Raw genomic sequence first — 24,742 nt, forward strand, 5'->3', positions numbered from 1 at the left:
GACAAGCTCTAGCCTGCCAAGTGCTCAAGCCTCACCTTTAGAAATTCTGATTTTAGGGGCGCCTGGGTGGCTTAGTCGGTTAAGCGTCCGACTTTCGCTTGGGTCATGATCTCGCGGTTGGTGGGTTCGAGCCCCGCGTCGGGCTCTGTGCTGACTGCCAGCTCAGAGCCTGGAGCCTGTTTCTGAGTCTGTGACTCCCTCCCTCTCTGACCATCCCCTGCTCACGCTGTCTCTCTCTCTCTCTCTCTCTCTCTCCTAGAAATAAAAATAAAATAAAATAAATAAAAAATAAAAAATAAATAAAAAATAAAAAAGAAATTCTGATTTTAATTGATATGGGGTGGATCCTGGCTTAGGTGGGTTTTAAAAGTTCTCCAGGTGATTCTAATATATAGCCAGCACTGAAAATTCCCACTCGAGCTGAAAAGAGTTGGGGGCAGAAACAGTTGGTCCCTCGAAACTAGGATGCACTATTGAACAGAGAATAAGTTTGGCCTTACTAAAGAAAAATCACTCTTGAAGGATGTAGGCTTAGTAGTGGAAAGTTACAGTTACGCTCTGTGACATTGTGGTAGGGTGAATAATAGCCCCCAAAGAGCTCCACATTCGAGGGGCGCCTGGGTGGCTTAGTCGGTTGAGCCTCTGACTTTCGCTTAGGTCATGATCTCGCGGTTCGTGGGTTCGAGCCCCGCATCGGGCTCTGTGCTGACTGCCAGCTCAGAGCCTGGGGCCTATTTCAGAATCTGTGTCTCCCTCTCTCTCTCTGACCCTCCCCTGCTCACGCTGTCTCTCTCTCTCTCTCCCCCTCTCCTAGAAATAAATTAAAAAAAAAAAAACAAAAAAAAAAAAACAGCTCCACATTCGAATCTCTGGATCCTATAAATAGCTTACCTGACATGAAAAAAGGGACATTGCAGTTGTGATTAAGTTAAAGATCTTGTGATGGGGAGATTAACCTGAATTATCGAGGTGGGCCTGAGGTAATCACTAGTGTCCTAAAAGCAAGGCAGGAAACTCAGAGGATGTAATGACAGAAGCAGAGGCTGGAATGGTGTGAGAAAGGGATCCAAGGATGTGGCAGCCTCTAGAAGCTGAAGAAGGCAAAGGAAATAGATTCTCCCCCGAGACCCTCCAGAAGAAATATCTCTGCAAATACCTTGACTTTAGCCCCAGTGAGACTAAGTTTGGACTTCTGACTTCCAGCCCTATAAGAATAAATACACATATTTTAAGTCATTGGTTTATGGTCATTTGTTACAATACCGATAGGAACTAATACAGCTTTGCTTCTCTGAGGCTTGGTTTCCCCATCTCTAAAATGGGATTATCTTACTTGTATAGAGTAGTTGTGAGAATGAAATGCATTAATTAATGGCCAAATGCTTGGTACATGGCTGGCACACAGTACGTGCTCAATAAATAGGGCTATTATGATCATGGCTGGTGGTCTCATGGGGCAGAGTTAAATCACAAAAGGAAAAGAGAGACACATCTAACTGCACTCAGATACATTTATACAGGACAAGGGGACTGAGGTGAAGGGAAAGTAAAGTAGCAAAGGCAGCAGGCCTCCCCAACCAGCTGACCTTTGGAGGGTGCTCCCACCTGTCTGTTCTGAACATCTGGTCACATTCCCAGCACAATTGGGTCTACCACCCACCCCCAAAATCAGCTCCCTCATTGTAAGAATTCCCCCAGGGAAAGAGAAAAGGGATAAGAAGCATCAAGTCACCTAAAAGGCGAGGAAATACAGGTTCCCCAGCATTTCATTTACAGTCCCAGTATAGCTACCAGGTCAATTTCTGAGCTTAAAGACAATTTCAAGTTCTTAAATCTTCCCAAGAATAAAACATGGTTCCTATCTATTTTGTTCCTGTTGAGTTATAATAAATAATATGCACTCTACCACTCATTAGGCTTGTGATCTTGGGCAAAAGACTCATTCTTCTTCCTCATCTTTAAATGGGGACAGAGATAACACCTCCCTGTAGGGTTATTGTAAGCAATAAATGCTTCATACATGCAAAGAGCATAGTATAGTACCTGGTACGCTGTCAAGTGCTTAGCAAGTCAACCATAAACATTCTCATCATGGTTATTTTTATTTGAGGGGAAAAAAGTGAGGATAGGTGGAGGAAACTCCCCACTTAGAAGACTGGACATGAAAGACAGTAATTTTTAATATGCTTTCATTGTTTTATCCAGTTTCTCTTAAGAAGCTACAAGAGAAAAGAGCCTAAAACAAGAGCCAGATATAGTCACTTATTCACTTAGCCAACATTTATTGAGTGTCTATTACATACCAAGCACTTTTCTAGGAACCAGGAACCTAATGATAAACAGGATCTGTCCCCTAGCCTCAGGGAATGTCCAGTCTAAGTCTAGAGGGGTAAAGAAGATATGGTAGATTTCTATTAAAGACAAAAAGATACTACAATCAGGGTAGGTAGGGTGTGATGAAGATATACAGAGGAGAGACCCTACTGTAGATCTAGGGGAGGGGGCAACAGGGAGGGCTTCCTGGAAAAAGTGACCTATAAGTGGCTAAGTGGTTGTTTCCCAGATGAAGGAATAGGGATATGGAGATTTTTAGGGGGCACCAGCTCTTCTAAAGGCTTGAAGTCAAGAGCAAGTAGTGTTTTTAGGGAACTATGGAAAGTCAATATAAGCATGATATGTAGGGCCAGACCTGGAAGGGAAGGATGGTGAGATATTTGGCTGGAGAACCAAGTGCCATTTGGATCAGAGAGCAACTTAAGAGCCATGATAAGGAGTTAGAATTTTAGACTGGGTCAGCGAGGACCTCTTGAAAGTCTTTAAGCAGGACAATTTTGTAATAACATTTAAACTTTAGAAAGATCACTGCCAGGGGAGTAGTTGAAGAGAGACAAGATGAAAATCAAAAGACAACAGGGAAGTTATTGCAATAATTATCATGGAAGATCACGGCTGATGGAGCCAAGGTATTAGCAGTGGAGTGATCAGGGGTGGCTAGGTTTAGAGATATCGGGACGATAGAGATGCAGGTTGTGTGGTGAAATAAGAGAAGGGGAGAGAAAGGTTGCCTTTCAGGTGTCTGACTTCCATGAAATTTAGGAACCAGCAGTTTTGAGTGGCAAGTGATGTGCTCAACTTTAGACACATTGACCTGAACACATTGCAGTCTTGCAGGAGCCTTCAGCTGTAACATGCAGTTGGCAGTTAGACCAGGAGAGAGATTTGGAGTGGAGACGCAGATTTGAGAATCCTCAGCCCATGAGTTGTCTACTTGAAACCATGCAAGTGATGGGACCACCTAGAGAAAGTAAAGAGCAGGGAGAGAAGGTGGTCAATGACCTAAGGTCAGAGAGAGGAAGACAGGATAGTCAAAAAAGGGAGACCAAAGCTGAACACCCCATGAGGAGAAGGACCAAGGGAAGGTGGTACTTGGAAGTCCAGGAAGTGAGTGCTTCATGAGCAGGACTGTTCACCCTGGTGCTGAATGCTTCACTGAGGTCAAAGGAGACAAGGACATGTCCTTGACAAAATGAAAGCCATTACCAACTTTGGCAAGAGCAGTTTCTCTAAAGTGTTGGGAATGAAAAAGCCCAAAGGACATGGGTAAGAAGCAGCAGATGACAGGTGGAGAGAGCAAATGGGGGCCTCTCTTTCAAGCTGAGACTTGACATTCTCTTGCAAAAACGTTATCTGAGAAGAAGAGCAGAGAGATAAGGCAGTAACAGGAGGGAAGCAGGAAACAAGGTTTTTAACATATGAAAAGTGAGAATATTGAACTGCTGCTGATGTGGAAGAAGGGGATAAAGGAAGCATGTGGAGCTCCATTATTATCAGATTCCATATTTGCAAATTCTCCTGCTCAACCAAATTTATTCATAATTCCAGAAGCAATACTTGCAGTGCTGTTATGGTCATTCCTGGACATGCTCATGCTCAGAGCAGTGAAAAGTTTGACTCTCCCAATGTACATGTTCTCAGCTGAGGTTGAGCAAGACAGTGCTCAGCCTTCCTGCCCCCACTCCCATACTGTATATGCAGACTGCCATGTTTTACACAATTTTTGTGCTTTTTGATGGCACTGTTTAAAATTGCTCCACATGTGATGCTAAAGTGGCGTCTAGGGTTCCTGCATGGGAGACAGCTGTGATGTGCCCTCTGGAGAAAATGTGTGTTAGATAAACTTTGTTCAGGCTTGAGTTATGATGCTGTTGGTAGTGAGTTCAATGTTAATGAATCAACAGTATATATTAAATAAGGTGTCTTTGAACAGAAACTCATGTGAAAATAGATTATATAATGATTATATATTGATATTGTAGACAGACGCTCCCAGGAACCTAACCCTATATTTCCCTTAGAAGGACTGGTTCAGGATTCACTAATTCAGTGTCCACAGTGACTTCATAGAACATAACTATTATGAATAATGGGAGTGGACTCAACTCAAGATGGGTAGTGAGAAGGAAGTGAGATCAATCAGAAGACATTGAAACTAATATGTGGGGAAAGAGAGAAGGTCTCATTTTGTTGCGGTCTTTCTACATGGTGCAATCTATCAAGTTGGGGGGAGGCATTTTTGAGGATTTACCAGGGAGTCTCAGTTTTTACTTTCCTGCCTCTTCTAGGTCAAACTTTGTTTTGACCCCTATTCTAAGACAGTGCAGTTTAGGGGCACCTGGTGGCTCAGTCGGTTAAGCGTCTGACTTCGGCTCAGGTCATGATCACATAGTTCATGGGTTCGAGCCCTGCATCAGGCTCTGTGCTGACAGCTCAGAGCCTGGAGCCTCCTTTCCATTCTGTGTCTCCCCCCACCCCTGCCTCTCTGCTCTTCTCCCACTCATGATTTCACTCTCTCTCAAAAATAAATAAAATATAAACAAAAATTTTAAATAAAACAAAACAGTGCCGTTTAATCTTTACTTTGTCCATACCTGGATCAAAGCACAAGTTAATTCCAGATAACTGAGACTTGACTTTACACAGTAATCTCCTTTTTTTTTGTTTTTTTGTTAACTCATCTCAGCAGTGGAAAGCTGAGATTGTTGAAAAACATTATAAAAACATCGCAAACAAAAACAAACAAAAAAAAAACTTTTGCAACCAAACATGTATTCTGCAGGAAATACTTAAGAACATTTTCCTACCCTTATCCTCTATTAGCAAGCAAATCTTCTCTACTCCCAAAGTGAGTTCAAACATAGGGGGAAAGCTACTTTGTTTTCGTAGTGCTGTGCACATTGTGAAGATGGAAGGGGGACTTCACATGGGAGAAAGCCAAGTTCTCATATATTGACCAACCCTTGCTGGTCTAGGTGAAGTTACCAGCGAAGTTCTGATAGTGGGGGAAACTGACACCTGATATATTTCCATGTCAGGTCACAAAAATTGGGTGCCTTCTGTTGGCAAGTATAGGGAACCACACTTACCTGACCCCAGTGACGTGTGATTTATGATTGATCAGGGAGGCTGGACCAAAGCTCATTTTTGTTCTATCGGGGAAAAAAAGCTTCTCTTAACAGACCCACAGGGTAAATTCGTTCAGTTTAGTATCTAACAAAATATGCCTTTTCTTAGCAGATTATAAATTTAACAGATTGGTTAATATTAAAGAGCTTTTTGATTTTTTTTAATGAATAGCTTTTATTTTTAAAGCACATTTAGGTTTATAGAAAACTTGAGCAGTTGTACCGAGAGTTCCTATATTTCCCTTCTCCCTCTCCTTACACACAATTTCTCCCATTATTAGCATCTTGAATATCCAAATGCGTTACAGTTGTTACAATTGATAAACTAATATTGACACATTATTATTAACTCTGGTCTATAGTTTACATGGACTCACTCTTTGTATGTAAAATATCCTTTTAATATGTTTTTTGAAGCATGGAAGTTATAATAATAAAGCTAACCATTTATAGAGGCATTTCAGAGTCACAATGCACTATTGCATGCATCATTAATTCATCCTAACAGTCCTGAAAGGTAGGCTAAGACTCTTAAAGAAAAGGAGCTGAGGGGCGCCTGGGTGGCTCAGAAGGTTAAATGTCTCACTCTTGATTTAGGCTCAGGTCATGATTTCATGTTCCATGGGTTTGAGCCCCACATCTGGCTCCGCGCTGGCAGTGTGGAGCCTGTGTGGGATTCTCTCTCTCTCTCTCTCTCTCTGCCCCTTCCATGTGTTCTCTCTCTCTCTGTCTCTCTCTCTCTCTCTGTCTCTCTCTCCTTCTCCCTCTCTGTCTCAAAATAAATAAGCAAAACTTTTTTAAAACCTAAAGAAAAAGGAGCTGAGGTTTAGAGAGATGAGTGACCTGCTGAAGTTCACACAGCTATTAAGTAGGGGAGACAAGATAAGAACCCAGGTCTTCTTACTTCTTTTTCAGTTATGCTAATGCTAATGTTTAAGATGCCATTCTTAGCCTGTGTCTTTCTCAAATCCAAGTTTACATTTCTAAGCAGAGGATTACAATGCACACTGCTAGGATTTCCACTGAGAAGCAAACTGTGACAAAGTGAACAATATGAAGCTTCGTCAAATGCTTGGCAGGTGAGCACACACAAGTGCTAATTCATCTTTTGGGCTTACGTATTTAGGGTCTGTGCTTCCTGATAATTTATGTGTCTGTTTCCTCCACTTTATAGGAAGCTTTGTGAGAAAAGAAACTACGTCTATCTTCTTTTAAATGTTTATTTAGTTATTTTAAGAGAGAAATAGAAAAAACAGGAGAGATGGAGGGGCAGAGAGAGAGGGACAGAGAATCCCAAGCAGGCTCTGCACCTGCTACGGGCTTGATCTCACAAACTGAGATCATGACCTGAGCGGAAATCAAGAGTCAGATGTTTAACCAGCTGAGCCACCCAGGCTCCCCCGGAACCATGCCTGTCTTGCTCCTATATTTACCTGGAACATAATAGTGCCCAAACAGCAGTTATTAAGCAAATACACACACACACACACACACACACACACACACACACACACACACACACACGGGAAGAGAGAGAGAGAGAAAGAGGAGAGAGAGATTATATTAAGAGGATTGACTCATGTGATTATGGAGGCTGGGAAGTCCCATGACCTGCCATCTAGAGAGAGACTGGAGCCCAGGAAAGCTGGTGATGTAGTTCCAGCTCAAACCTGAAAGCCAGAGAACCAGGGGAAACAGTGATGTAAGTCCCAAGCCAGTCCAAAGGCCTGAGAACCAGGTGTAGGGCAGGAGAAGATGGACTTCTCAGCTCAGGGAGAGAGCAAATTTGCCCTTTCTCCACCTTTCTCTTCTATTCAGGCCTCCAACAGACTGGAAGGTGCCTACCTGCATTGGTATGGGTAATCTTCTTTACCCAGTTTACTGATTCACATGCCAATCTCTTCCACAAACACCCTCACAGACTCGCCAAGAAATGTTTTATCAGCTATCTGGGCATCCCTTAGTTCAGCCAAGTTGACACATAAGATTAACCATCCCAATTGGATGCCGTCATCCGTGAGTAATAAGAACCATACATAATTGTCTCTGGAATCCCTTTTGATATTTTCCCTTTTACTTTTCTGGTGGTTTTCCAATTACTATTTCATACGATCTCTTCTACCTCTTATGATGTGCTGGTCCTTACAATTTCAACCACATCCTGTAATTACAGGATAGCGTGAACTAACACCAAATTTCCCAACCACTTTCTTTTCCTGCTACATAACAGGGTTCAGACACAACCTACTATTTCTATTAAGATAATATTTACACCCTTGGGCTGCTTCCAGCACTGAAATCCATGGGCGCATGGACATGTCGATGTGAATAGCTTTAGCCTGGGATGTTCTCATCAGTGCAAATGGCAGAAGGAGATGAAGGAGGGAGCACCAGCCAAACAGTGAGGAAATCCAAGCTCTAAATCTAAGTTGTGTGTGCAGCTCTTTCAAGGAATGGAAATCTGCTTCCTTTTGGTTCATTAACAACAAGCGGGAGGTAATATCGTGTATTCTTAGGACACACCCTAAAGTGATCTTTTCCCCATATAAGTGAGCAAACAAGGGATGTTAAAATGCTTAGGTATTTCATGAAGCTGTCCATCAGTTTTAGTAAACATTAACTCCGAGGTCCTATTAGCAATAATCGCGCCTCGGATAAACCTCATTGGCTACGATACTGCCACTGCGCAAAGCTATTGACTCCAAGGTCCTAAAGCAAAGATTACAAACTGGTAACTTGGAGGACTGTATCGAGTCAAAGCAGTGTTTTCTTTGCCCAGCAGTGTTACTTTTTAAATTGGAATTCAGTAACTAAAATGTTTAAACTTTGAGAGACTTCACATTAAAATTCTAGCTTCCTTTGAAAAATCTAGAGACTTGGCACCCCCAGGTCCACTTTGCTGTTTGGCAACTATGCCAGAGCCAAGAGATGACAGTCTCCAGGTAAGGGTACCAGAGCCCTCAGCTTCCCATAGCCCCCCCCCCCCCCATTTTATCACACCCAATCTTTGCCACAGTCCCTAACACTCCCATTTTATTATACCCGGTCTGTTTGACTTACTTATGTTACTCCCTGGTTCCTGAAGACCTGAAGACATTTGAATTTGGCAAGTCATATTTTATTTTATTTTTAAAAATTGTTTAATGTTTATTTTTATTTTTGAGAGAGAGAGAGAGAGACAGAGCGTAGGCAGGGGAGGGACAGAGAGAGAGGAAGACACAGAATCTGAAGCAGGCTTCAGGCTCTGAGATGTCAGCACAGAGCCTAATGTGGGGCTTGAACTCAACTGACTGAGCCACCCAGGGGCCTGGCAAGTCATGTTTAAAGGGATATTACACAGCCCGCACTTGACTCCATGAACTGCAGCTTGATTGATGCTAGTCACGTAATTCCAAAGAAGAAAATCCATATTACTTGACAATCCACTAGAACATTAGAACCTCTCTCTCCTATCCAGAACATTTTCCTCACTGTAAATAAGCCAGTGAAAATAATATAGTTCTAGAGCTAGATGACACCTTACAGTTCAACTGGTCCAACCCTCCTATGTAGCAGATGAGAAAACTAAAGTAATAGATGGTGAAGATGTTTGCTTAAAGCCCAAGGGCCTAGGGCACCTGCGTGGCTCAGTCAGCTGAGCGTCAGACTCTTGATTTCAGTCCTGGTGGGGTCATGATTCCAGGGTCGTGGTACTGAGGCCCGTGTTGGGCTGCATACTGGGCATGGGGCCTGCTTGAGATTCTCTCTCTCTCCCTCTGCCTTCCCCCTACATACTCTTACTTTCTCTTTAAAAAGAAAGAAAAGAAAGAAAAGAAAGAAAAGAAAGAAAGGAAGGAAGGGAGGGAGGGAGGGAGGGAGGAAGGAAGGAAGAGAAAAGCCCAGTGACCCAACAGAAATGGAACCAAGAGGCATAACTAAAAGCAGAACCAGCCTCCTAATCTCCCAAGGAAGAGCTTTCCAGGCTTCTCACCTTTTCAGGGGAGGTACAGAAAGCAGCTCCATCCTTTCCATTATGAAAAGCACGTTAAGCTTGGACTCAAAGACCAGAAGTGTGTTGGTGGGTTTTTTCCCTCCTCTGGTTCTAGGCTTCAGATTCTCTGACAGCCTATTTTCCTAATCTTGATGACCATGAAGATTCTGTTTCAGATTCTGGACTCATTTCCTAGGGCTACCATAATCAAATGCCATAAACCAGGTGGTTTAGTACAACAGAAATCCATTCTATCACAGTTCTAAGAGCTACAATTGTGACCTCAAGATGCCAACAGGGTGGTGCTCCCTTTGAAATCTCTCAGGGAGAACCTATCTTTGTCTCCTCCTAGCTTCTGGTGTCCCCTGGAAATCCTTGTGTATCTCAGCTTGTCGCTGTACTGCTATGGTCTCTGCCTCCTTTTCCTCTCCCTTATCTTTAGGACACCAGTCATTGGAGTTAAGGCCCACCCTAATTCAGTGTGACTTCATTTTATGTAATTAACTACCTCTGCAAAGATCTTATTCCCGAATAAGGTCATGTGCTGAGATTCCAGATGGACCTGAATTGGTTGGTAGGGGAGGGGGAAAGGGGAGCAGACACTATTCAAACCACTACAGACCCCTTCCAAATTTTCCTGAAATTGTAGGCCAGTCCACTGAGGCTGATTATCTCATGGCTCCTGTGTGCTCTATCACCATCTCTATAGGCCATCGTGATATAAACCTTTATGTTTCAGGTTCTTTAGGTCTTTCCCTGCCATTCTTACCGTGAACAATGATAGAGTGTAATGGTCGTCACTGGGGCTTTGGTGTTGGGTGGGACCTGAGTTACGAGCTACTTGGCTTTAATGCTTAGCTCACCTCCTCATGGTTGCAAAACGCCCATCTCAACTACAGGAAGACCACCCCTGCCCATTCAGACTTTTCTCAGGTCCTGCTGGCCAAGATGGAGTCAGATGACAATGTCCTAGCTCTGGGTTGTCAAACATTTTTGTCTTGGGATGCCTTTACACATTGAAAAATATTGAAGACCCTAAAGAGCTTTTGTTTTTGTGTTATATCTATCAATACGTACCATATTAGAAATGAAAACTTTGAGATTCTTAAAACATTCATTTAAAATGACAATAGTAAACCCATTACATGTGAAAATAATTCTTTTTATGAAAAATAACTATACTTTCCCAAGAAAAATTTAGTGGGAAGAGTGGCATCATTTTACATTTTGCAGATCTCTTCAATGTCTAGCTTAAGAAAATTAACAGAAAAAAGCCGTATTTTCATATCTGTTTCTGTAGTCAGTCTGTTAAGATATGTTCTTTTAGTTAAAGCATGTATAGAAAATCCAGCTCATTATAGATATATAGTCAGAAAGGGAAGAGTATGTTAACAGCTTTTTCAGATAATTGAGAATATTCTTCTTTGATATTGTACCAAAATTTGACAAGTAGCAGTTTCTTAAAGGTTAGTTACAATGTGAAATCTGAAAACATACCAAGGAGTTTTTCATCGCTTATTACGTTAAAATCTTATACTTTAAACTTTGTAATCTATGCATTAGTCATTTGGAAAATCATTCACTGAGTTTGCTGATCTTCCAAATATTAACACATTTCATTGTATAATAAAAAAATCACATTTATTAATATCACCTACCAATCTTGTTCTAATTTCTTTTGAAAGCTTGAATTTTATCATTGGCAGCAAATATTGTCAGTTGTTTTCCTAGGTATGCTTAATTTACTTCTTTTTCAAAAACATTTCTTTTTTTTTTTTTCTTAGAGAACGTGTGCAAGCAGAGGGAGGGTCAGAGGGAGCGAGAGAATTCTAAGCAGGCTCCGGGCTCAGCAGGGGTCCTGAAGAGGAGGGGCAGGGTAGCTCCACCACAGGACCATGAAATCACTACCTGAGCCAAAATCAAGAGTCAGACATTTAACCGACTGAGCCACCCAGTTACCCCCTTTTGAGAACATTTCTATCAATACCTAAGCCTGGATAATTACAGTTTTTCATCAGTTGTTATTTTAAGTAACAGTGTGTTCCACAAAAAACAAAAAACAAAGCAAAACAAAACCCCAAAAACCCACAGCTAGTTCAGCTTGCAGCTCAAACAGTTGCACAAGTGCCTTTCCTTGGGACAACCAGCATTTGCCATGCAGTAGAAATGCTTCACGGGTACTTCCCAAGTCAAAGGTGCAAAAGTAGTAAAGTTAATAATTTTTACTGCTTCAAGGACAGTCTTAAGTAAAATGCTTTCATATTGCTCTGTGTAGGGGTGAAGAAAACAGTGACTACTTTTGGAGCCAAGATTCATGTGAAGCCTCCAGCACCCTTTATTCGTCATTGCTTTTGCAGCATCAGTGCAAAAGATGATATAGAGGAAAAGACAAATAACATCTTGAAATAATTATACATATATTATATATGTTTTGTTGGATCTGTATTTTCACTATATATATATATAGTGAATATACATATATATATAATCCACACATAATACATGTATATATAGCATACACATACATATATACATACATATCATATATATATACACACACATGTACACATAGCATACACATACATATATACACACATATCATATATATATACACACACACACACACAATGTGTGTGTGTACCCTTAAAGCCTGCTTGACACAGAGAAAAACATTCATTGATGTTGGATGATGTTGTGATAAGAAGTATAATTTTGTATACGAGCAGTTTGATTTTCCTTCCTATTCCTTCCTTTTGGCAAGTTTTTTTTTTTTATGTGACTAATTTACTTGATCTTCTCAGTACACTATGAGATGCAATAGATTTTTTTTTTTTTCAGAAAAATACGTTAAGTAACCTAACATCTGACACAAATTAAGGGGAATGTCTCCATTATCCCCCAGGACAATGACTCTGGGCCCCACACCTAGTCCTGTGGCTAACCTGTGTCTAATAGGTACCTTCCCTCTAGTCCTCTGCACCCAAGAATCAGAGCTGGTGAAATCATGTTAACTCAGACCTCCAGAAAGCTTCAGACAGTTTGATCCCAAACTAGGTATGGTATTCCTAGGTTTTTTTCTCTATGATTCTAAATATCTCTTCCAGATGGCTGCACGTCTCAAATGAACATTCTTTAAATTCTACCTCTTTGCTAACTAACTTGCATCACAAGACAGCTTATATTCTTTATTATATTACTTCATCTCCTCACAGAAATCTATTCATTAAATGGGTACCGATGTATATCACTGATATTAAGATGTACTTTTCTTCACAGTTTAACATCTTTTAAATTAGAATACATCTTAGAGTCCATGGGAAGTCATTATTTGTCATTTTCCCTTTCATAGTGATACATAAAAAAGTGGTATAGCTATTAACAATGATGTCTTAGAGCCAATAAAATATGGTATTTAAAATCTAACTAATAACATCTTGAAATAATTATATATATAATATATTATAAATATATTATACATAAATATATTTATTATATATATAATATATTATAAATATATTATACATAAATATATTTATTATATATATAATATATTTATATATAATATAATAATTTATATAATATATATAAATAATAATAAATAATATATTTATAATATAAATATATAATATAAATTAAATATATAATATATATTTATACATAATTTTATATATAAATATTTAATATATATGTAATAATATATATTTTTTATTTTATTTATATATAAATAATAAATATTTAATATATAATTTATATATAAATATATAATATAAATATATTTATAATATATATAATATATTTTTTGTTGGATCTGTATTTTCCAGGTCCCATATAAGAAGTATTTGAATACCACCTCCGTACCTTCTGCAGAATTATTATTATGCATCATATGTTTTAGGATTTGATGCCTCTAACATAAATCTGCCACAACAAATCTCAGAGTTCAGTGCTACAGAAAACACTTGTATCTCCTATGGAACCGCCATGCCTCTCTTGCTGGATAGCCATGGCCATGGAATCTTGTAACCTTACTTTTTGGGGAAACTAGCCAAGTGGCTCAGAACTAAGTTTGTGCTAAGTTATAATAGTCTTCTTCAACCTAGGCTCTCTCTTCTGAACTTCCATTCACCACCTTTACCCTTGTTTGATCATAGTGAACATGGTGCTGCTTTCTTCTTTCCAGAAGTGGGGCATAACTAAACAGACAGAATATGGATGTTTTCTAGAATACACAAGTTATGGCTGAACTGCCCTCTTAGATATGTGATTCTCAATTTTTCTTTTTGCATCTGCACATGTGCAATAGCCTCTTGACAATGCCACCTCATTAATGCCAACTACCATGAACCAGCATGAGGGTCAAGGGAAGAGGGAGCACAACATATTTGCCTAGAGGAGCACATCAGAGTCCTGAGGGCAGTGTCAAGGGCTCCTCATGCTTCTAACCCACCTCCATGTCTGCTTTTGGTCATCAAACTAAGCCTGGGATAGTGACTTACATAGAATCATGGCTTAAAAAATTATACTTGGAGATGATTGAAAATAATATAAAGTAGGAATACAAACTTAGACATTAACATTTGGAAGAGACCCTAGAAATGAATGGTTCTGAGGTTTAAGCTTTTGCCTCTAGGTGGGGTCATGTTTGCTTCTTATTCTAGCCAATAAGAAGTGAACAGAAGTGCCGTGTGACACTTCCCAGAAATCTCTTTAAATGGGAAAGGTAGGCCTCTCTTCTTTCCTTCCTTCATCCTGCTGCCTAGAACTCACCTAAGGTGGTTAAGGCTCCATCAACCATCTTGGAACAAGAAAATGAAAGTCCTAGTTCAGAGAGTGGGAAACAAAGTTGGAAGGATCCAAACCTCTGGTGACTTTAAGAAGCTGCCCTACATCCCTAGGCTGCTTTCCTCCCAGTCCTCTCTTTTTGTGGAAGAATAAACGCTTGGGTGTTCAAACCGCCATGTTGGTGTCTCTCGTACTGTCTAACCAAACATAGCTCTTCACTGAAATAGCATCATAAAATGATCCATACAAGGTCATAGATCAAGGCAGGGATGAAGGTCATCAAACAATTCCAGGCCTGAAGGTCAGAAAGACTCTTTCTGCTCTTTGCTATAATAGTTGTGCCTTTAGCTTGCTTCATGAATTTAAGTAACCCACTTAACCTCCATTTGCTCATTTCCTCATTTAAAAAAAAATAGAACTTCCTCCCACAGAGCTATGATGGCTGAATGACATACACATGGGAAAGTCCTTTGAGCTGGTGAAACCATTTATCTTTATTTATAGTTAGTTGTAGTAGGGATGCTTTATGGAACAATCCTTCCATTATCTCATTTCCTGCCAAATGGGTTCAATTCGAGACTCCCGTATCCTAGGCAGTGGTGTTGACATTAAAATGAAACCAGGGCGGTTAACAGAACTAGAATTGTTGAACTGGAGAATAGAAGTTGAGGGAGAATCAGGCATTGAAAAAGTCTTCAAACAGAGAGGAAGTTGCAAAGAATGATTGGCTGTTTTATATAACCCCAAGTGTAGCCTGTGATTACGAGAATAAGAATTTCCTAGTTGGGTACTGTTTTGGAGCTGGTTCCCTAGAAGCAGAGGTTGATATTCTTATGTGAGAGATTTCAGGAGAAGGATGTAAGGGAGTTAGGGAAGCAGGTAAGCGCCAGGGAAGAAGACAAAGATTTGGCCCAGAGCAAGTCTAGCCTCAGCCTGAAGAGAAAGCTCTGGAGCCTGAATATCACCAAAGACCTGTGCTGCTTCAAGGCAAGGGGCCCAGGCTTGTACACCCTAGTATCAGTTGGTCACTGGTGCAGACCACCCCCAAGAGGGAGAAGGAAGTATAATCTCTCAATGAAGAGGGCCCCCACTAGCCAGGAACAATTCTTGAGAAACAGAGCAGCTGACATTGGATACTGGCCAACACTTAACAGCAGCTGAGGGATGGATGTACTGGCCCAAAGAAGGAGAGCCGGTAGTGCACCCCAGGATCTACTATAGGAACAGAACACTGAAACACTAGAGTGGGTTATGGAGGAAGCATCTGACTATTTCTCTAGAGACACTTAAAAATAGAACCAACTCAGGGCACCTGGGTGGCTCAGTCAGTTAGGCATCCAACTTCAGCTCAAGTCATGAACTCACATTTGTGGGTTCAAGCCCTGCATCAGGCTCTGTGCTGACAGCTCAGGGCCTGGAGCCTGTTTCAGTTTCTGTGACTCCCTCTCTCTGTGTTCCTCTCTCTCTCTAGTTCTCTCTCTCTCTCTCTCAAATAAAGATTTTAAAAATTAAAAAAAAAAAATAGAACCAACTCACCTGTCTGGCAGAGTCACAATAAATGGGCTTGCCATGAAGAGATGGGTGGACAAGACACCTTCACAGTAGATCATGGAGAGCTGCACGTCTGTTTTCTGCATCCTGGGAATTCACCTGCAAATCTGGCAGCAATGAGAATGGATGGACTCAAGAGCTCCTTCGGGTGAACGACCACAAATAGAGGAGAGAGATGAGCCAGGGAAACATTTTCTCCTAATTCCTTCTTCTTTCCCCTGTAACCAGTGCCTGCTATCAGAGGCAGTTTGGAATGACCATTAACATGGCAACCTCCATAGTCAACCCCTTGTTGGTTCTGCTCTTGAACTAGTAAGTTAAGTTTCCTAAGCCTCAGTTTCTCCAGCTATAAATAGGGACAATTCTTGTGGCAGAGGCAGCTGGCGGACACCCATCCACAGTGGTAGCCCATGGCCGACTACATATTCAGTCCTCCGTGCGGCCACATGTGTCTTATGCTCACTGGTGGAATGTGAGTTGGAGTGACTGTCTCTGGTCAGAGTGGTTAAGGAGTAGATGCTTCCCTCACCACCTCTTTTTCCAACCAACAGCTGAAAGGAGAGAATTCTGAAGCCCTTAGAGGAGGGCTGAGGCTTAGGTGGGAGGAACCTCAGTTCCTATACTAACAGAAGGCTGTCTACTCAGGATTACTCAGAATAGACTGAAGTGAGAGAGAAATCAATTTTGTTACATTAAAGCACAGTAATTGAGATACCTGTTAAGAATTTTAGGTCTCCCATGGGGCACCTGGGTGGCTCTGTCGGTTAAGCATCTGACTTCGACTCAGGTCATGATCTCTCAGTTCGTGGGTTCGAGCCCCGCATCGGGCTCTGTGCTGACAGCTAGCTCAGAGCCTGGAGCCTGTCTTCAGATTCTGTGTCTCCCTCTGTCTCTCTGACCCTCCCCTGCTCATGCTGTCTCTATCTCTCTCTCAAAAATAAATAAAACATTTTTTTAAAAAAGAATTTTAGGCCCCTCAATAATCACCATCCTCTTCTCTCACAAAGTACCCCAAAATGAACATAGAGTCTGGGTAAGGGCAAGGTGCTGACGTTTCTCAATATTTGGTTACAGAATATGCAAATGGGGCTGAAAGACAAACCCTCTAGCCCCTCTTAAAGTCTGATATACAGAAACTCTGGGTCACTGTTGCTTAGCAACCTGGCAGATAATCAGCACTTACAATCATCAGTTATGAGAACCAATGGAGAAAGGATATAATTTTTATGGAAACAATAGAAAAAAGAAACAGTTAATTGAATGATCATTGTGTACTAAATAATGTACTAAGAACTTGGGTATGGTATTCATTTGATTCTAACCGTAAAATGGTTGAGGTATGGATATTATTATCTCCATTTTATGGGCAAGAAAACTGATTAAACTCAAAAAGTGTAATTTGCTGAGTTAGTAAGTGGCAAAACTGGATTTGAATCCAGGTCTGTTCAGCCCCAAGGCCTGTGTCCCTTCCTCTATGCTACGTAACTTGTTGCGAGGCCAAGCGTTCCAGTCACTGAAGATAATCTAGTCCCTACAAAACCATAGCCAGATCCCTGTTCCTTGTAGATTTTAAAAATCCCTCTAAAGTCAATAGGCCATCCAAGATGGAAAGTTTTTTTTAAGCCATAATTTTATAGGTCACCTTACTGTGACATTTTTCAACCCTGCTTAATTTCAACCCCTGCCCATAAATTGGCATATCATGGAAGAAAAGAACCAGAAATCTTATAAGGAGAGAGCTAGGAGGGATGAGTGATTTTTGCCCCAAGATTAAAGACACTGCCCTCAGAGGCCCCCTCTAACTTCCCCTCTGAGCTCTTGGCTTTCTATGATTTTCAGCATCACCCTTCAGAGCTGAGGGTTCTGATGCCAGACATCTCTACACAGGAGGGTGACCCAGACAGGCCCGTGGGCCAGCCCCATAAACCCCAGATGAAGACAGTGCTTCATGTCACCCTGGCAAAGGTAAAGGCTATCTCAGACCATGAGTGTACCTGCCACAAGGTGGCCCAGTGTAATAGACAGGGGAAGATGCGATTCGGCCACTGCTAACAGTATGTGATAGGGGATTTGGAGGTGGAGGTAGCAGCCTGAAGCACTGTCTCTTCCTAAAGAACCAGGGTCACTGTTCTCCCCAGAGCCGACTGGACATGCCTTAAGTCCTCCAGGCTTTCCTATTCCTATGTTCATGCCTTTATGCCTCCCTGACCCTGCTTTATGCACAACTTTGTGTCAAGAACAGGTGCTCTCAATGCTAGAATCTGATCTTGCTCCTTAGTAGTAAGTCAAGGCAAGGGAAACGAGGAAAATGTTATTGACACTCACACTTGGCATTTCACCTCATGGATTTCTCCATGGCACGGGGATATTTGAGGGTGTTATTGAATCACATTTCTCCTTGCCTCTGGATTCTAAACCAATGAAGAAACAATACACGAGACTCAAAGACAGCATGAATGGTGTTCTTGCCGAGAAAGCTGGTTTGAAGACTTGGCTGGGATCCAATGCCAACAGAAGAGTTTTTCTTCCCCCAGGATTGAAATTATGCACTGGTCCCAGGGCAGGCAACAGTGGGGCCATCGCACGCAGGACTCATGGCAGAGCTGGACAGAGGGTGGAGGGGGTGGAGAGGAGAATGGGTGGTACTCAGCATGATCCGCTTCATGCACTCTCCCCATTTTCCCAAGGAGGGCAAGAAAGAAGGGTTCCAGCCTTTTGGGGAGGGGTCCTCTATTCTGTAGGGATTGGAAGGAATGGGGCACACAAGCTTCCCTTCCAACAGATTGCTGAAGACAAAGAGAAAGGATCTTCTAATTTGGGAGGCGGTTTAGAAAGGCTGGAAGCCCCTGAGAATGAAAGCCAATCTGGACCTCTGAATCACCCACACCATCTCCATCTGTCAGCTGCCCCTGGTCTCCTTTTTTTACACCAAGAAGCTGACTAGCTTTGTAACTCTTGGCTGAATAGCTGGGACACATCAGCATCTACTGATCCAAATTGTCTCTGTCAGAGTCTTCCAGCCTGTTCCCCAAGGCTGTTTTTCCGTGTCCCCCTCTCCTGAAAGCATTATGCAACCTTTAAGTAGAGGCTGACATTCTGAAGTATTGCTTTTCCTGAATTTGCTGCCTTTTCCCCTCTTGGGGTAATAGATGGGCTGCTTTGCTTTCCTTTGCTGTAGACACAGCTCTGTGGTCGCCAGAGCTCCAGAATGCATTAGCAGATTAGGCAGGGTGAAAATTACAGCATCCTGGGCTCCACATGCTTTTCTGATTGGCATGGTGTTTTCCAATCTGCTAACATTTCACAAACAAAACATTATTTTAATTACTTTTGGCTATACTCATGGGTCATATTTTTCTCTGCCTTTTCTCTTCCATGGCCCCCAAACCTCTATGCCTGGTCACTGCAGTATCTCCTGTAATGACACACTTCCAGTTACAAGGAGCTCCATAGAAGGCCAAGGATAGGGCCTTTCTGGTGCCACTCCCCAGACCTCGGGATCTTAAGAAACTGGTGCTGACCTAGCGTTGCCCTGGTGAGCTTGTTTGGGTACCTGAAGTGTCAAAGATTTCTAAAACAGGCTTGACTCACCGGTTTAGTTGACTTGATTTTCTACCCACCATAAATGATCTTTTACTTAAAATACTTGTGCATTTCAAACTGAACAGTTGCCCAGGCAGAGTGGAAGGTGCCAGAAGAAGCCACATAAGTGCAGAGGTTTAATGCAGTGGGTTCTGCCTTGTTGTGCAACAGCTGCTGCCGGGGAGTCAGGGAGGGCCAGATGGTACAGGAGCCAACAAGAATTGTAGGCAAATATCCTCAGGCTGAATAACTGTGATGGTTATCTTGAATTTGTCTCGCTTCCAGAAACTCCATAAAACAAAGGGGGATTTTACATATATGTAATCTCTGCTTCACAGATTATTTTTCTTTTTTCTTCATTTTAATGAGGAAATATCCTGTAAAGAGTCTCTATGACACCCGCTTAGCCCACCCAAGTTCGACCATCGCCCTCTCTCAACTAGATTGGCCTCAGGCCTTCCCTCTTGGTTCTTGACCTCCAGCCCTCCCTCCCGCAGCTGCCAGCTTCAGCCTCCTAGTGCCTGGTTTTAATCACGTTTGTCTCCTGGTTAAAACTTGTCAGAGGCTCACCTTACTGAGTGGAGTGCAAGTGCCCCAGGGCTGGCCCAAGACCTGCCATGAAGTAGTGCTGACTTACCCTCAGCACAGAGCTCACGCTGCATCTCTTCTCCAAACACACCTCTCCTGTGCCTGGGCAGCTCCAGCACCTTCTTCTCTCAGAACCCTTCTCTCCATTCTAAGCCAACTCTAAATGCTACCTTCTTCCAAAAACCTACAGTGTCCTAGGCAGGCACACTTTCTTTGGGCATTGATGGGGAAATACCATTTTCCGTTCTGTTCTCTGTCCATTTGTGTCCTTGTCTCAGCCTTCTCTTTGAGGGCAGTTTCTCTGTTTGTCCTGTATTCCCTTCATCCTCTAGCACAGTGTCTTACACTTAGTAATGGCTCAATTAATAGTAATTTATTAGTTGGAATCGTCACTTGAGTAATTATGTGCACTGACACACTATCTTCCCAAATATTTTGTATCCTATGTTCGGAAATGATAATATCCATTCAAAATGGCATCAAGGTAGGAAGGTTCTGCTCTTCAACTTTTATTTTTTATTTTTATTTTTTAATGCTTATTTTTTAGAGAGAGATCGAGACAGAGTCAGTGGGGGAGGAGCAGAGAGAAAGAAGGAGACACAGAATCTGAAGCAGGCTCTAGGCTCTGAGCTGTCAGCACAGAGTCTGACATGGGGCTCAAATCCACAGACTATGAGATCATGACCTGAGCCAAAGTCGGACACTCAGCTGACTGAGCCACCCAGGCACCCTGTGCTCTTAAATTTTAGAATAGCTTCTTGGTTTTTTTTTTAAATCAGATTTTAGGGAGGCATAGGGACATGTGTGGGATGGAGGTGGGGTGTGGGGAACAGAGCCTAGCAACTTAGTGGGAATTTCAAGGGCTTTGGAGTTAGGTTTGAATCCTGGTTCCATCGCTGAGCATTCATGTAACCTTGAGGAAGTTCCTCATCTCTCTGAATCTCAGTTTCTCACCTCTGAATGGAGACAAAACTACCTATTTTATGTTTATTTGTGAGAATATTAAATTAGAAAGTTGCTATTAAGCACTAATTCAGTGCCTAGTAAATAGCAGGTGTAAATCATAATTCTTGTAATCATCCTTATCCTAGTAGAAAATAAATTTCCATAATCACCCTACACTACCCATATTTTACTCCAGAATCAATCACTGAATCTTTCAACGAGTATATCTAGAGTACCTATACATTTCCCCAGCATGCTACTGACTGTGGGAACGAGTAGAGATGGAGATCCAAAAACCACACATGACAAGATTGTGATCTGTTTGAATGGACAGTGTCAGCATAAGAAGGTTTATTGAGCTGTGGTATGGACGGGTGTTCAAATACATGTTGACAGGTAAAGGATTTCCTTAAACCGAAGTGAGACACAACATAATGTGACAATGAGAAGCCCCTGTTGCTCAGGGCCCGCTATCCTGACGCTGTCCACAGACTGCACCATTTCTGTCGCCTGTGGCTGGATGGTCCCTGCCTCTACAGGTGCCTAAGCCTTCACGCCCCAACTCCTGCACTTTGCAGTACCCTGTGCTTGGCTTAGTGCTCTGCCCTCATCACCTTGGAACTCTTCATACGATTCTAGCAGGCTCCGCATCTGCATTTTGTGCTGGGCCCCACAAATTATGTAGCCAGCCCTGCTTATAGGAATTTGAGGGATTATGCTGAATTCATTTTCTGTCCCCAGAGCCTGACACATCATGTGCTCATAAATATTTCTGAAATGAATGAATTTCAGTTCCACAGTCATATGGGTGACAAATGTTCGTACATCTGCTTTTACCTAAAGTTTTACACTTGGAACTTACAAAGTTAGGTACGTCTGTGCCTTGGACTTTGAATTTTGTCAATAGGACATGTATAATTTTCTACAAAATCTCCATGCCAAAGAAGCAAAGAGAAAAGCCAGCAGCCGGGTGACTTCTCCACCTCAGCTGTCAACACCTCAGCTTTTTATACACGTGGTTATGACCTAGATCCCTCACACTCCAACACACACACACACACACACACACACACACACACACACTCATGTGCACGCACACGTCTTTTCCTGAGATTGCTTTGGGAACAACTGGCACTCTGAAGTAAATGAATTTATAGCACATATTTAAAAAGCAATTCAAGTACAATTTCTGAAATCTGTTGGAATAACAGACAAGTAAAAGATACATTTGAAAAGACATTCTGACATACATTTTTTTGTTGTTGTGGCAAAATAAACGTAACATAAATCGATCATGTTAACCATTTTAAAGCTACAGCTTAGTAGCATTAAGTACATCCACACTGTTATGCTACCAGCACCGCCATCCAACTCCAGGCCTTTCCATCACCCTCAACTCAACATCCAACAATAACCTCCCACTCCCCACTGCCCCCCAGCCCCTGGCAACCACAATCTATTATCTGTCTCTATGAATCTGACCATTCTGAGTACCTCACATAAGAAGAATTGTGCAATATTTGTATTGTATAATGTCCTCAAAGTTTACCCACGTAGTAGCACATGTCAAAATTTCATTCTTTTAAAAATTTTTTTTAACATTTATTTATCTTTGAGAGAGAGAGAGAGAGAGAGAGTGAGTGAGAGGTGGGGAGGGGCAGAGAGAGAGGGAAACAGAATCCAAAGCAGGCTCCAGGCTTTGAGCTGTCAGCACAGAGCCCAAACTCATGAACTGTGGGATCATAACCTAAGCAGAAGTCGGAGGCTTAACCAACTGAGCCACCCAGGTGCGCCCAAATTTCACTCTTTTTAAAGGCTGTGTAATATTCCACTAGCATTACATACCACATTTTTTTATGCATTCATCTCTCAAGGGAAGTTTGGGCTGTTTCAGATATAATTTTAAAAGAAAAAGTCATAATATTCCCTGAGAGTTTTTAAATTTTACAACATGCAACATAAAGCTTTGATGATGGTGGTAGCCAATTTCTCTCAACACCAATGAGCTAGTGGCCCTTCTTTCCCACACAGCCTGGGAGATCTTCTATGATTAAAAAAAAAAAAAAAAAAAAAAAAGCAAAAAGAAAGAAGGAAGAAAAGGTAACCTCTCTGGAGATAAACTTTAGGTCAAACCTGGGTTTGCCAGCATTATCTCAAAATGTCCATCTATGTTGTACATAAGTGATAAACGATAGGAATCTACCCCCAAAAACCAAGAGCACACTTTACACACTATATGTTAAGCAATTTGACANTAGTGGCCCTTCTTTCCCACACAGCCTGGGAGATAAAAAAACTAAAAAAAAAAAAAAAAAAAAAAAAAAGCTACTAGAAAGAAAGAAGAAAAGGTAACCTCTCTGGAGATAAACTTTAGGTCAAACCTGGGCTTATCAGCATTATCTCAAAATGTCCATCTATGTTGTACATAAGTGATAAACGATAGGAATCTACCCCCAAAAACCAAGAGCACACTTTACACACTATATGTTAAGCAATTTGACAATAAATTATATTAATAAAAAACCAGAATGTCCATCAAAGACCCATACACCCAGAAGGAACATGAGCCTTATAAGAAGGGCACAGATGCATTCATCAACAGTCTTACATCCCTGGACGTCATTTCCACATAACCCAAAATGAGTCCCAAATCATAGAATCAGGTTTGCCTTGAAGCTGACTCAGGCAAGTGAGATATGGAGCCTCTCTCTCATCTAGGCAAGTTGATTTTTCATACCTGGAGCTTGTGATATATGCGGGATGGGGTATAGATTGCAAGAGTTAATGAAAATCCTCTCATCTATGGCCTATCTATTATGGAATGTGCAACCTTGTTACCCTATTAGATTTACCCAAATCAATAAAAGGCCTCAACAAACCAAGAAACAAGCCAAACATTGAATAATAATGTCTGCTGGAGTTTGGTGATAGCTCTTCTTCTTTTCTGTTTCCTTTCATTTATCACATATTTGTAGAGCACCTACTATACGTGTGCCAGGAATACTTCCAGTCACTGAAGAAGTGAACAAGAAGGGAAGGAGTTTGTATACTTTTAAACAATAAGCAAGCAAATAAATATGATGACTCCAGAGTGTGTAATTCCTACTAGGGACATACTTCAGGACATGTGACAAGGAGTGGCTATGGGGAAGGAGAGTCACTGTTGACCAGGGCATCAGGGAAGGCTGCCTTTAGGAGGCAAGCCTGGAGCCGAGACCCAAGGCTAACAGGAGCAAGCCACAGATGGAGCTGCAGGGAAGGCTTTCCAGGCAAAGGAAATTGCAAATGGGAAGGTCCACATCTACAAAGAGTTTGGTGTGCCCAAGGAGTGGAAAGAGGGCAGACAAGTACGGCAGGACATGATGGTGGAGGAAGGAAGACCGTGCAGGCGCAGGGAAGGATTCCGACGAACTAAGGGAAGCTGGAGGTAGATGATGAGCAGGAAAATGACCCGGATGACTTATTTAAAGGAGTGTTCATATTGAAGATGCCGAGTGGAGAAGGCAGCATGTGAGTCACCGTTTTCTCCCTTCTTTCTTCTGAAAAGATCACAGGTTGCAGAGAGTTCAGCCTCACCTCTCTTTCACCCCACAGGAACTTTCTTTGTTCAAAGCCTCAAGCCATATGCTCTAGCTATTGTGGCCTGAGTCCCTCTGGAGGTGGTAGCCTGGGGAGATTGCTATTGAGTCTTCTGTCTTGAGTATTCTGTTGTTTCACACTTCCTCTGGGTAAAAATAGGTAGGAAGGTTTTTGTCTCTGAGAGAGCTCCTGAGGGAAATTACATGAAGGCCTGAGACTAGATACGCTGAGAGGGAAAATCTTGGCTGGTGGCCCTTTCTAGATGACCGCACACCTTGCACCA

The 24,742-nt window shown here is 41.8% G+C and overlaps 1 long non-coding RNA gene and 1 pseudogene across 1 annotated transcript in view; one reads left to right on the plus strand and one right to left on the minus strand.

Annotated features, from left to right (window-relative positions):
* Positions 1-24,742, plus strand: part of LOC120234676 — a 48,293-nt gene that overhangs the window by 9,996 nt on the left and 13,555 nt on the right. The window lies entirely within an intron of this gene.
* On the minus strand, positions 8,003-8,156 carry LOC120234686 (annotated as a pseudogene).

The sequence above is a fragment of the Hyaena hyaena genome, unplaced genomic scaffold (assembly GCF_003009895.1).
Source record: "Hyaena hyaena isolate Hyena2069 unplaced genomic scaffold, ASM300989v1 scaffold_113, whole genome shotgun sequence".
In the NCBI taxonomy this organism is placed as follows: domain Eukaryota; kingdom Metazoa; phylum Chordata; class Mammalia; order Carnivora; family Hyaenidae; genus Hyaena; species Hyaena hyaena.